The sequence below is a fragment of the Prionailurus bengalensis genome, chromosome A1, assembly GCF_016509475.1.
Source record: "Prionailurus bengalensis isolate Pbe53 chromosome A1, Fcat_Pben_1.1_paternal_pri, whole genome shotgun sequence".
Classification (NCBI taxonomy): Eukaryota; Metazoa; Chordata; class Mammalia; order Carnivora; family Felidae; genus Prionailurus; species Prionailurus bengalensis.
This window is the reverse complement of record NC_057343.1, coordinates 113,658,428-113,671,733: the sequence shown is the minus strand read 5'-3', so window position 1 is coordinate 113,671,733 and position 13,306 is coordinate 113,658,428. Positions and strand designations below refer to the sequence as shown.

General features: G+C 41.1%; 1 long non-coding RNA gene across 1 annotated transcript; it reads left to right on the top strand.

Moving 5' to 3' along the window:
• Positions 1 to 382: 382 nt before the first annotated feature.
• On the top strand, positions 383 to 11,600 carry LOC122473029. Its single transcript, XR_006294583.1, has 3 exons — positions 383 to 649; positions 1,383 to 1,620; positions 11,237 to 11,600. It is a non-coding gene; the product is annotated as an uncharacterized LOC122473029 (long non-coding RNA).
• Positions 11,601 to 13,306: the final 1,706 nt, after the last annotated feature.

The following is a 13,306-nucleotide window of genomic DNA, read 5'->3' as shown; positions in this document are numbered from 1 at the left end:
CCACTGGTCTGTCCCCATCTGCTTGTATTTAATGCCTCTTAGTCATTAATTTGGCTCTGAGGAACCCAAGGCTTAGAAGTTTCGAAGAAACCAATGTGCCACCTTCTACCACACCTACTTATATCTACAGACCTACAGATCTCTGAAGCTGTACGTGTCTATAAAAAATGGCAGAATCTTACAAAGACGGTCTAAAATTAAAACAGCCAATATGGAGAACATTCCCATTAGATAAGATCATTCATTTAAGGAATGAAGTTGAAAGCCAGGGCTACTAACTCAAATAAACAGGGGAGAGTACCTATTGTAATTGGAATTTAGAAGCCTCTGATAGGCCTCAAGATTCCAGAAGTCTAAGGAGAATTAGAGATACAAGGGAAAACTAAGACATGACTATGTAAGACTAATGTGACTCCCACTGCTCCCCTCCATCCTCCCTTACCTGACTACTCAGTCTACTAATCCTCTCTCTGAATTTTGTTTCCCCTCTGAAGTGACTCGAAGACCAGCAACAGAAGTCCACCAAGTGAGGAGCCCCCATACCATCTGGGCTGGTCCCATACTTGAGGAGATCCTGAGGAATGCTCCAGTAAACTGCTAGACGTTATTTCCTTAAAGCTTCAAGAGGAAACTAAAATTAAAATTAATGGTAAACCTGCCAAATTCTCGTAGATACCAGGGCTATACTCCCTACTTTCAACCTCACTCGCTCTGGAGACAGCAGATGGGATCCTGGGGAAACTGGCAGAAGCCAGCAAAGGATGAGAATTCACACCAGAGTCAGCTATTCTGGATCTCTGTACTGTCCAGTAGAGAGAAGGAGGTAAAATCTCAGGTTGTCCCTTCCTTTCCAAATCCAGACTCTTATAAATTTGGTTTGGGGGCACTTGCTGGTTGCTGATCCTTTCTCTCCTAGGGAAAACTATGTCCTTGTTTCTTTTGTTTTGTGTCCCAACAACCTGGCTTGGCTTTATGCCTGCCTGCCACACGCAGGCTGCCAGTTCGAGTGTACACAGAAGCTCAGTCGCGGTTTGGGAGTTGGGAGCTGCAAAATATGCCTGGACAGAAATGTGAGTTGTATTCCATCTGCAGCAAGGGTCCCACTAACTGTTACTAGCTCTCAGATAAAATGTCTAAGTCTTTCTTTCTTTGGGATATTTTGGGAGTGGCACTGGATCTTCAAGGATAGTACCCCTTGCACCCTCTTTGGAGGTACCTCTTGTGTCCAAGTGTTTGTTCAATACAGCCAAGAATATTTGCTGTTTGTCCTGGATGAAATCTGACAAGATATTTGAAAGGATTTTTTTTAAGTAGCTCTATGGCCAAAAATTGGCCAAATTGGAAGCAGATATTCAGAGCCTAACAGGAACTTTTTTTTTTAGGCCTTCTTCCCTGAGCTAAACGAAACCATGTACCCAGGGGGAAAGAAAAACATTCCAAAGACAAACAGCTCTAAATCTAGAACACAGGAACTACCAACCAAATGATCTCCCTAAGACAGACCGGAACAACAGGAATGACTGACTTGGAGAATGTGAACTGGATACCATGACCTGTGAACAGCACACAGATATTCAGCAAAAATTGTGAGAACTCCTGAGCAGTAGCTGGGAGGAGCTGGTAAGCTATTGCCTTAAGTTTTTGTTTTTTGTTTTTTTTTTACCACATCTCTTAGGCTAAGAGTCTAACCAGAAAGGGAGAATTGTTAAAAACAAGACAACAGGCCCCAAGTGGAGTTGCTTATGCTAAGCCCCAAAGCACCAAAGCGAGACTTGACTTAATTACAGTTTGACTCTCCTGGAAATGGAATTATTCAGGAATCCCTTAATAGATGCCTGCCTTCCCCTAAAGGAAAGTTAGTAACCTTACAATAACCAACCTGTTTTTGTGCCTAGTATAACTTCTTGTTCCTGTTCCCTTCTGCCTATAAAAGTTTTGCATTTTGTACAGTTCTTTGGAGATCCCTTGTCTCTATTACGTTGGATGCTCCCTGATTCGTGGATCATTGAATAGAGCCAATAAAATATACAAAATTTACTCAGGTGAATTTTGTTTTTTAACAGTAAACAGGTGAGGGCCTTTTAAACATAAAAGCAATGGTGGAAACAGTCACAAAGGAAACGATGATAGAGCCACCCATGTGAAATATAACATCCCTCTTAGATATTCAGTTATCATACTGCCAGAGCATTCAGCAATGACTAACATAGATAGCAGAACTTCTGATACTCAGAGGGAGGTGACTTATAGATGTCTTCTGTCGGCTATAGTCTTAAAACTGTCTTGGATTCAGCCTTGAACTGGCCAAAATTGACCTCTTAGTTTACACTAAAGGTTAAAACCAAAGATTTGAATCCTGTGACTCAGACTGACAGAGATGCCCTTGTTTGGCAAGATACTAACTCAAGAACTACAGAATGAAAAAATAATTTTCTCCAGGTAGTTAAATATGTCCCCACTTATTTCAACCCTGAGAATCCAGGATCGGTTGGGTATTGTAAGTGTAATACAGCACATAGCCTTGATCTAGAGTGTACGCATGATGGGTGGGAAATAAAGACAAGTGATGGTCACTTTTATTTTGTTTAGCCTCTTGATTGGTCTGGGCAACAGTGAATTAGAGGAATCCAAATTTAACACAGGTGGTCTCAACGTACAGGAAATTACACATGAAAACAAACTTGTGCAACAGGTGAATCTGGGAGGTGATCACCCAAGGTTATTTCTCTTCCATCAATTCACTTAATGTCAACTTCCTGCAGTGCTTTTAAGGTTCTCTGCATGAAGCAGTAAGGAAAATACGAAGTTAACGTGGCTGGGTCACTGCCAGTGGAAGATCCTAAGAAGCAGATGAAGCTTCTCAATATTTGTGAATAAATTTGTGAATAATGTTTAGAAATACATCTACTGGATAAATGTTGATGCAGTTGCATAAAATATCAAGGCATGAAATGTCTGAGTGTTTGTGAATGGAACACTGAGGCTCTGGGCAGGGACCAGAGTGAGGCATTTGGAGAACAAAAATTTAAGGAGGCTGTCAGGGTTGACCCTGCACTTAAGTGACCCCCAAGAGTGAGTGCCTTCTTAAATTTTGGCCTTAGGCACGTTACTCACCTTAACCTTGTGCTGGTCTTGCCTTGCTGAGGTTGATTGTTCAGCCACAGAAGCAAAGGGGCGCTCTGGTCTCTGTGTGCCCTTAGACCTTTGCCCATACAAATTGACATTGCATAGCCCCTACAGATCAAGACTGAGAAAGCCACTTACGTGTTAGCCTAAGGGGAAATTTCACTGACCCAGACAGAGTAACAAGTGTGGGTTCTATCCCACACTGGTCCCTGAAGAGTATCTTTTCTACGTTCAGCCCCATATCACATGCGAAGAGCTCTTAACAGAAGAGCTTTAAACAGAAAAAACGACAGACAGGAAAATATAATCCTGTTAAGGAATCTGCCTTGATTTGTAAGACCTGAAACCGACTAGGCGAGAGACATTTTGCATCCCGTTCCATCAAAAGGTAACTCCCACCTTTTAAGCCTTCTTAGTCTGCAAAAACAAACAACTATCCAGCATGGGAGTGGAATCTGTAAGTGTGAGCCATACTCCACAGGTTTCTCTGCTGTTCTGGAGGAATGACACTGACTTTCTGAGAGAAGATACTTTTGCATAATTCCCTTCCTATTTCCTCCCTCAAAACACTTGTGGGCAAACAGGGCTCACGTAGGGGATGCTTTCTTTTGCTCCATTTTCCATTGACGGGGCGTCTTTCACGTTGTCTGGGGTCCCTTGCCATCTGTGGGGAGGCAGGCAGATGCAGGGCAAGCTGGCTGCCTGGCAGCCTTCACGTGGGGGGTGGAAGAGCACCTCCCACCCTTTCCAACAATGGTTCTGTGAGAAACGCTTTAGGGAACAGGAGAGGGATCCACTGAGCGGAGGATATGGAGCAAAAGTCCAGGTTGGCTCTGCCTCTGAGCTGAGAACGGATACACTGTTGTCAGGAATTGACTTCTGTCACTTACATCCTCCATTCGCCCTGGACCACCTTTATCGTCACCCACCTCGTTCTTTCCCCGTTATGCTGAGAAGAGAAATGTTATTTCTCTGCTTCCACACTTTATTCTTTAACGAATGATTATCTCCTTATTCTGCCCACTCACTATCTCTCTCCTCATTATTCTCAGCAGGTTCATCAAACATCAAAACCTGGCTGAATCTACCCCGAGAACACATTCTTTTCCTGGAGAGCATGGTTTCACTTGAACTGTTCTGCTTCTGCAGCAAACTTTGGGACACATTTCTTGTTTAAAACCACAGCCTAAATTTAGCTCCAAGGCCAGGATCTGTCTCATCTCCCCAAGAAGGTCTTACTAATACGAATACTATAATAATGATAATTTCCTGTGTATGTACATCAAGCCCAATACCTTGGGATTGTTTGTTATGAGCTGGCCCCTCCCTCTCTCCAGCCTGCATCTCCTGGTGTCCTTTGCTATAGCTAAGTGCTCCCAAACCATACTTTCCCGCTTGAAGCTCTTCCTGATGCTATAATTCCTGCTCCTGTACCCCCCACCTGGAGTCTCTCTTAGCTCCAGGTCTATCTTTCCTGTGGTTGCCCTGGACAATGAAACTTTGAATCATTCTCATAGTCCTGGTCAAGTTGTGCCCTCCTCCATAAATACTTCCCGAAGCTCCCACTAGTCCCTGTATTCATAGAGTTCTAACTTTTGGCCCAAGTCCCTTTCCAAATTAATCTCAAAAAGAGCACAATGTATAATTTTGAAAGAACAGGATCAGACAAGGAGCCACAGTGAAATACATTTCAGGGACATGCATTTGGAAACTGGAGGCTTTCACACAAGATGTGATAATGTGGCCATTAGTCTGCAGGTGGTATGTAAAGATACACACAGAAGTCAACAGACCAAGCTCATCTCAGTCTGTTGTAGAGAAAAGGTAAGGATTGATTTAAACTCAACAAATGCTTGTTGAGCACCCTCCCCTGGGCTCTCTAGTAAGCACTGGGGGTGCAAGGCGGATGACTTCACTAGAAGGCTGATAAATGGGCTAAGCACTTTGAGTTTGTTTCCGTCCCTTGTGATGAGTTAATGCAGTGATTCTCAAACCTGGCTAGGCAGCAAAATCACCTAGGGAACATGATTTATGTATTTGTTTATTTATGCATTAGTTCTGGATCTCATTTTGTAGGAATAAATAATACATTCACAGGATATAGAGCCAAACGAGTGAAAAAGGCACACAGTGCAAAGTATCTCTTGCACCACTATTCCATTTGCGTAATTTCCCTAGATACCTTGCCACTTTATCTGGTATCATTGGAGAAGAGCTTAACTCCTTAACTTATCTCTCTACCCATAGTAGAGTTAAAAAGGGTGGAAAGGTGATTCGAAATTTGGGTGGGGTGGGGAGGCATCTGAGCAGGCTGCCCAAGCCAAGCACAAATTAGGAAACCAGTCTGCAGTGAAAGAGGCTAGGCCTATGCTTATAGGATCTAGGCAAGACCAGGAAATGACCTCCTAAAGGTGTGTGAAGCCAGGAGACCCTGCCGCTGGTCATCTTAAACAGCCGGTTCCCCATGAGATCCTCAAGATCTGTGCCCACTAAGCCCCTCAGAATCTAGTGCCACACATTCTTCCTTCCTTCTTAGACATGGGGGTGTCAATGCATCCATATTTGTCACTATTTGACTACTGTGTGCTAGAATATGAGCATCAAGCATAATGGAAGAGCTTTGCAAGTTAGAGGCAATATTTGTTTTCTACCTTTTATGTAGTAATACATTACATGCCTCTTATGTACACTCCTATGTGCATGAGACAATGCAGAGTCTCATTTTGTTCTCACAATGTTGCTGGGATATCATTACACAGAGGCAGTATATAACAGGTTAAAAGTATGGTGTATAAAGACAGGCTGCTAGATGCAAGTTTCTGCTCCTCTGCATGAAAACGTGGATCCTTGAGCAAGTTACATAGATTCATGGTGCCTCAATATCCTCATCATAAAAGACAGGATAGACGTAACATACTTTGTATAGTGCCTGGCACATGTTTTAAGCTCAATACATGTTACCTATTATTAGTTTTGGAGGGAAGAATATCAACAACTCTACAGGACTAATGACATCCAGGATACCAGAAGCCATCCAAGCGATTGCTAAGCCAGGCAACAGAAGTCAGTATCAAATGCAAAGTACAACAAACAGAATTCAACAGCACATTTAAAGGATCATACGCCATAATCAAGTTCAACTTATCCCAAGGATGCAAGGATGGTTCAAAATATGAAAGTCAATTAATGCGAAATACCACATTAACAGAATGAAGGATAAAAATTATGATCAACTCAATAAGATGCAGAAAAACCATCTGATAAAACTCAACATCCTTCCATGATAAAAATGCTCCACAAATAAGTAGAAGAACATACATACTTCACATGTACTGCAACATAATAAAGGCAATATATAAAACGCTGACAGTTAAAGTCACACTCAATGGTAAAAAGCTAAAATCTTTTCTTCTAAAATCAGCACCACGACAAAGACGACTACTGTTGCCACTTCTATTCACCATAGTATTGGAAGTCCAAAATAGAGCAAGCAGGTAAGAAAAAGAAGTAAAAGGCATCCAAATTAGGTTGAAACAAGTAAAATTACCTCTGTAGACAGCATGATCTTATGTAAAGAAAACCCTAAAGGCTCCACGAAAAAATGGTTAAAATAAGTTGAATTTAGTAAGGCTGCAGGATGCAAAACCAACATACACAAATCAGCTGCAATTCTATACACTAACAGCGAATTTCTCGAGAAAGAGAAATTAGGAAAATAATCCAATTTACACTAATACTGTGAAAATAAATAAAGAGAATCCTCACTGAAGTGTATGTGGGAAACTAGAAGGGGGAACTGGTACAGCTCAATGTCAGTTACAGGAAGAATTGTCACTTACAGACCCTAACAGAGGAATCATCAACAGGAAAGAATGATCAATTACAGGTTCCAACAAGATAAGATGTACCTTGAATCTCCTACAAGAAATCAATCATGCCTGCAACTTACCCCATAAGAAACCCACCATCACTCTGAACTCCTATGTTTCTCAAATGGACTTTCATTCAAAACAACCCCTCCCAATTTCCTCCTTCTTCTCCAAAAAATAATATTCCTCTCCTTTGTGTTAGACTTGCCTATGGTTTTGTCATAGTCTGCGTGTCCTGAACTACAAGTCTCTGTTATTCCCAAATAAACCTATTTTTTGCTGGCAAAATAACTGATTTTTATTTTGAAAGTTAACAATAGAAAATACAATAAAACACCCAGGCATAAATTTTCTCTCACCAAGGAGGTACCTATGTACTGAAAACTACTAAGACATTAATGAAAGAAACTGAAGAAGATATAAATAGGTATTCCCATTATCATGGACTAAAAGAATTAATACTGTTAAAATGTCCATACTACTCAAAGCAATATAAAGATTCAGTTCAATCTCTATCAAATTCCAATGGTATTTTCACGGATATAGGGGAAAAAAAACTACCTTTAGAAAAAGGCATTTGAGAGGAGACAATGGGTGATGGGCATTGAGGACAGCACTTGTTGGGAGGAGCAATGGGTGTTGTATGTAACATTAAAAACAAACAAACAAACAAATAAATAAAAGAAAATGTAAAAAAGAATAAACAAAGTCTAATACGCATACATAAAAGCACACACATACACACACAAAAGAAAAATGCATTTGACAAACTACAACACATCCATTCATGATAAAAACCCTCAACAAAATGGGTTTAGAGAGAACATAGCTCAACATAATAAAGGCCTTATATGAAAAGCCCACAGCAAACATCATCCTTAATGGGGAAAAACTAAGAGCTTTTCCCCAAAGGACAGGAACAAGACAGGGATGTACACTCTCACCACTATTATTTAACACAGTACTGGCCTCAGTATTTAACACAGTCCTAGCCTCAGCAATCAGACAACAAAAAGAAATAAAGGATATCCAAATTGGTAAGGAAGAAGTAAAACTTTCACTATTTGCAGGTGACATGATATGATATAGAGAAAACTCTAAACACTGCACCAAAAAACTCCTAGAATTGATAAACGAATTCAGTGAAGCTGCTGGATACAAAATCAAGGCACAGAAATCCACTGCATTTGTTTTTTTTTTTATTTTTTTAACACTTATTTATTGTTGAGAGACAGAGAGAGACAAAGCACGAGCAGGGGAGGGGCAGAGAGAGAGGGAGACACAGAATCTGAAGCAGGCTCCAGGCTCCAAGCTGTCAGCACAGAGCCCGATGCGGGGCTTGAACCCATGAACCGGGAGATCATGACCTGAGCCGAAGTCAGACGTTTAACTGACCGGAACCACCCAGGTGCCCCTGAGAAACAGACTCTTAACTCTCGAGAACAAAATGATAGTTACCAGAGGGAAGATGGGTTGGGGGGATGAGTAAAATAGTGATGGAGTAAGAGTAAGGTAAGAGTACAGTTACCATAATGAGTACACCGTAGTGCATAGAATTACTGAGTCACTGTATTATACAACTGAAACTGATGTAACACTGTATGTTAACAGTACTGGAATTAACATAAAAAACTTAATAAGAAAAAAAGATATTGGCTTATGATGAACAAAGCAAAAAAAAATTTTTTTATGGAACCACAAAAGATTCTGAATTGTCAAAGCAATCTTGAGAAAGAAGTTGGAGGTATCACATTCTCTAATTTCAAACTATATTATGAAGCTATATAGCAATCAAAATGGCATATTATTGGCATGAAAACAGACACATAGGTCGATGGAACAGAGATTCCCAGAAAAAACCTGCACATATACAGTGAACTAATCTTGGATAGGGGTGAAAAGAACATACAATAGAGAAAGGACAGTCTCTTCAACAGGTGGTGCCAAGAAAACTGGATATCCACATACAAAAAAAAAATGAAATTGGACCCCTATCTTATACCTCTCACAAAAATTAATTTTAAATGGATTAAAGATTTAAATATAAGACCTGAAATTAAAAACTCTTAGAAGAAAACATCGGGAAAAATGCTCCTTGGCATTGCTCTTGGCAGTGACTTTTTGGATATCACACCAAAGGCACATGCAACCAAAGGAAAAATGAATGGGACTACATCAAACTAAAATTCTCATGAATGGCAAAGGAAATAATCAATAAAATGAAAAGGCAAACTATGGATTAGGAAAAAAAATCTACAAACCATATATCTCACGATGGGCTAATTAATATGCAAAAGATATAACAAACCTATACGACTCAATAGCAACATACAAATAATCTAATTAAAAATGGGCAAAAGACTGAAAAGACATTTTTCCAAAGATGACTTACAAATGGGGGTGCCTGAGTGGCTCAGTCACTTATGCGTCTGACTCTTGATTTTGACTCAGGTCATGATCTCATGGTTCATGGGATCGAGCCCCATGTTGGGCTCTGCACTGACACCAGGGAACCTGCTTGGGATTCTCACTCTCTTGCCCTCTCTCTGCTCCTCCCCCACTCATGTGCTTTCTCTCTCTCTCAAAATAAATAAACATTAAAAAAAAAGACATACAAATGGCCAATACGTACATAAAAAGGTACTCAACATCACTAATCACCAGGGAAACGCAAATCAAACCCCCCAGGAGCTAACAGCTCATACTCCTTAGGATGGCTTTTAGGAAAAAGACAAGAGATAAATCTTTTCAAGGAGGTGGAGAAAAGGGAAAGCTTTTGCAATGTTGATATGAAAGTAAATTGGTTCAGTCTTTCTGGAAAACAATATGGAGCTTCCTCAAAAAATTAAAAACAGAACTACCAATCCCACTTCTGGGTGTATTTCTAAAGAAAATGAAAAACAATATTTCAAAGAGATATGTGCACTCCAATGTTCACTGCAACATTATTCATAATAGCCAAGATATGGAAAAAACCTTAAGTGTCTATAGATGGGTGAATGGATAAAGAAGATGTGACATACGTATACTCTCATACATATAGATGCCTATATATATTGATATATATGTGTGTGTGTGTGTGTGTATATATATATATGTGTGTATATATATATATGTGTGTGTGTGTGTGTGTATATATATATATATATATATATATATGGTGAACAGTATTCCATCATATATGTGTATATCTATATCTATATCTATATCTATGATGGAATATTTTTTAGCCATGATCGGCACTTGCAAAAAAATAGATGAGCTTTAGAGGACATTATGCTAAATGAAATAAGCCAGACAGAGAAAAACAAATATTGCATGATCTCACGTGTGTAAAATAAAGGAAAAGAAATGCCAAGTTCACAGAGAGTAGAGAATAGAACAATACCAGGGGTTGCAGGTTGGGGAAAATGGAGAGATTTTGGTGAATGGATACAAGCCTTCAGTTATAAAAAGAGTAAGTTCTGGGAAAATAATGTACAGCATGGTAATTATGGTTAATAATAGCGTAATTTACCAAGACAGTAGATCTTCAGTGTTTGTATTTATTTTTTGTGATTAAAAATTTTTTTAATGTTTATTTTTATTTTTTTATTAATGTTTTTATTTATTTTTGAAGGAGAGAGAGAGAGACAGAGAGACAGAGCATGAGCAGGGGAGGAACAGAGAGAGAGGGAGAATTCGAAGCAGGCTCCAGGCTCTAAGCTGTCAGCACAGAGCCCGATGCGGGGCTCAAACCCACAAACTGTGAGATCATGACCTGAGCCGAAGTCAGACGCTTAGCTGACTGAGCCACCCAGGTGCCCCTATTTTTATTTTGAGAGACAGAGCATGAGTGGGGGAGGAGCAGAAAGAAAGAGACACAGACTCTGAAGCAGGCTCCAGGCTCTGAGCTGTCAGCAGCACAGAGCCCCAATGTAGGGATCAAACTCACAAACCATGAAATCTTGACTTGAGCTAAAGTTGGACACTCAACCACCCAGGTGTTCCATCTTAAGTGTTTTTAACACACACACAAAATGTAACTATGTGAGATGATGGCTATAATCATTAACCTGACTGTGGTAATCATTTCACAAACTATATGTATATCAAATCATCATACTGTACACTTTAAATGTATTTATTTTTATTTGTCAATTACACATTTAAACTAGGGGGGCAAAAAAGAATTGTTTTCAAAGTGTTGTGATCTTTCTTGAATTATTCACAAATAATCACTTTGTCCATTTACTCCCTAGTGCTCTGCGATTATAAAGGTTCAATGCATTGAACATACAGCATCACAGACACAGGAGGAACCCCAAGGATGTCCATCAGTCCAGGACCTTTGTCTTCTGGGAGAGAACACCTACTTCAGGGACAGGGGATAGACTTAACCGGGTCAAACAGCAAGAGTGGCACCAGCCACACCTGCCACCTCTCCAGTATGCAACCATTGTGTACCAGGATTCTGCCACAGAGAGTCATGACACGGAGGCTTTTCTTTCCAAATTTATTCCTGCTGACACCGCTCCGCTGGGTTCTTAGCCGAAGAACTGAGCCCCGAACGCCACGTGGCCTAGTTTTTTAATGTATTTTTTTCCTTCTTTGTTTCCCATATACGGTAACACCCAAACATGTAGTCTGATTAAGTGGTCTCATGGTACAAGGTCGTGAGGGATGTTGTCGAGTAAGCGAAGAGCAAGGTTGCCTTGAGGTTATTTTTTTCTTTCCTTAGATAGGGGACCCTACCGCAATAGCGCCTCCATACCCAAGGGTCTCAGCACGTTATGCCACTGTGTACTTGTTAGGACGGCCATAAGAAAATACCACACACTGGGTGGCTTAAACAACAGAAATGTATTGTCTCACAGTTCTGGAGGCTAGAAGTCCAAGATCAAGGTGTGAGCAGGGTTTATTTCCTTTTAGGCCTCTCCTTGGCTTGCAAATGGCTGTCTTCTTGCTGTGTGGTCACATGGTCTTCCCTCTGTGCACCTGCAAGCCTGCTATCTTTCCGTGTATCCTAATTTTCTCTCGTGATGACACCAGTCAAATGAAATCAGCGCTCACTCCAACAGCTTCATTTTAACCTAATCACTCCTATAGAGGCCCTATGTCCAAACGCAGCCACATTCTGAGGTACTGGGGGGTTAAGCCTTCAACAAAGGAATTTCAGGGGTACACAATTCAGCCCGTAACAACTCCCTATGTCAGGGATGCTTATCCTGTTCCCTTAACTAAATCCTAATCATCTTCTGCATCCCAACTTAAAACACCCCTTCCTTAAAAGAGCCTATCCTAACAGCCTCTCACTTCCTAGAGACAAGTTCAGACCCCTTTCGAGGCACCCTTCAACTTGTACTTCTCATGACTGTTAGCAAATAAATCACTGGGTAAGGAGCCGATTGGCTTTTGTCCCTCTCCGTGAGACTTTCATCTTCCACAGGGCAGGGAGATGGACGCTCTTGCTCATTCCTGCATCCTCAGGGACTAGCCAGGGCCTGGCCCAGGCAGCAAATGTTGACTGAGTCAACACGTAAATGAATAATGCTTTCAGGAAGCAATGAAAGCCACAGAATGTTTTCTCAGTTTGTTTATGATGCCTGATACAAACGCTCCTCATGTCCCAAAGCCCACTTCCAACCAGCCTCGCTCCTTCTCCTTACCCAAAAGCACAACTGACTCCTTCTTCCTCCTCAATCCTGCAGCACATTATTTATGCAGTTGGTTTCATGCCTTTAAGTTTATTTATTTTGAGAGAGACAGAAACAGCATGAGCGGAGGAGGGGCAGAGAGAGAGAGAGGGAGAGAGACAGTCCCAAGCAGGCTCCACACTGGCAGCACAGAACCCTGATGCGAAGCTCAAACCCACGAAACCGTGAGGTCTGAGCAGAAACCAAGAGCCAGGCGCTTAACCAACTGAGCCACCCAGCCGCTGCTGGTTTCATGCTTAATTGTAACGTATTATGGGTAGTTTGTTAACATGTTTATCCCTCACATACACCTCACTCACCTTAGCTATGATCTCCGTGAAGATAAGAACAGACCCTAACTATAAATCCCTGGCACACAGCATAACACCTGCCTAATAACGAATTCGTGCTTAGGAGGAGATAGGACGTACCTGGAGCCCAGCTCACATGGTTGGAGCCAGTTGTCAAAGGTGTGAAGTTCTTCTTTACGATTCTAGAATCACTGAGGGGGCTCCTCACAGCCCTGTCCGTCCCAGAGGCTTCAGTGGGTCCAGGAGAGCTGCCGCTCACTCAACTCCCAGAAACAGCTGTGGAGCTGGCTCTAGAGGAGGAAGGATTCCAGTGACTGAATACATA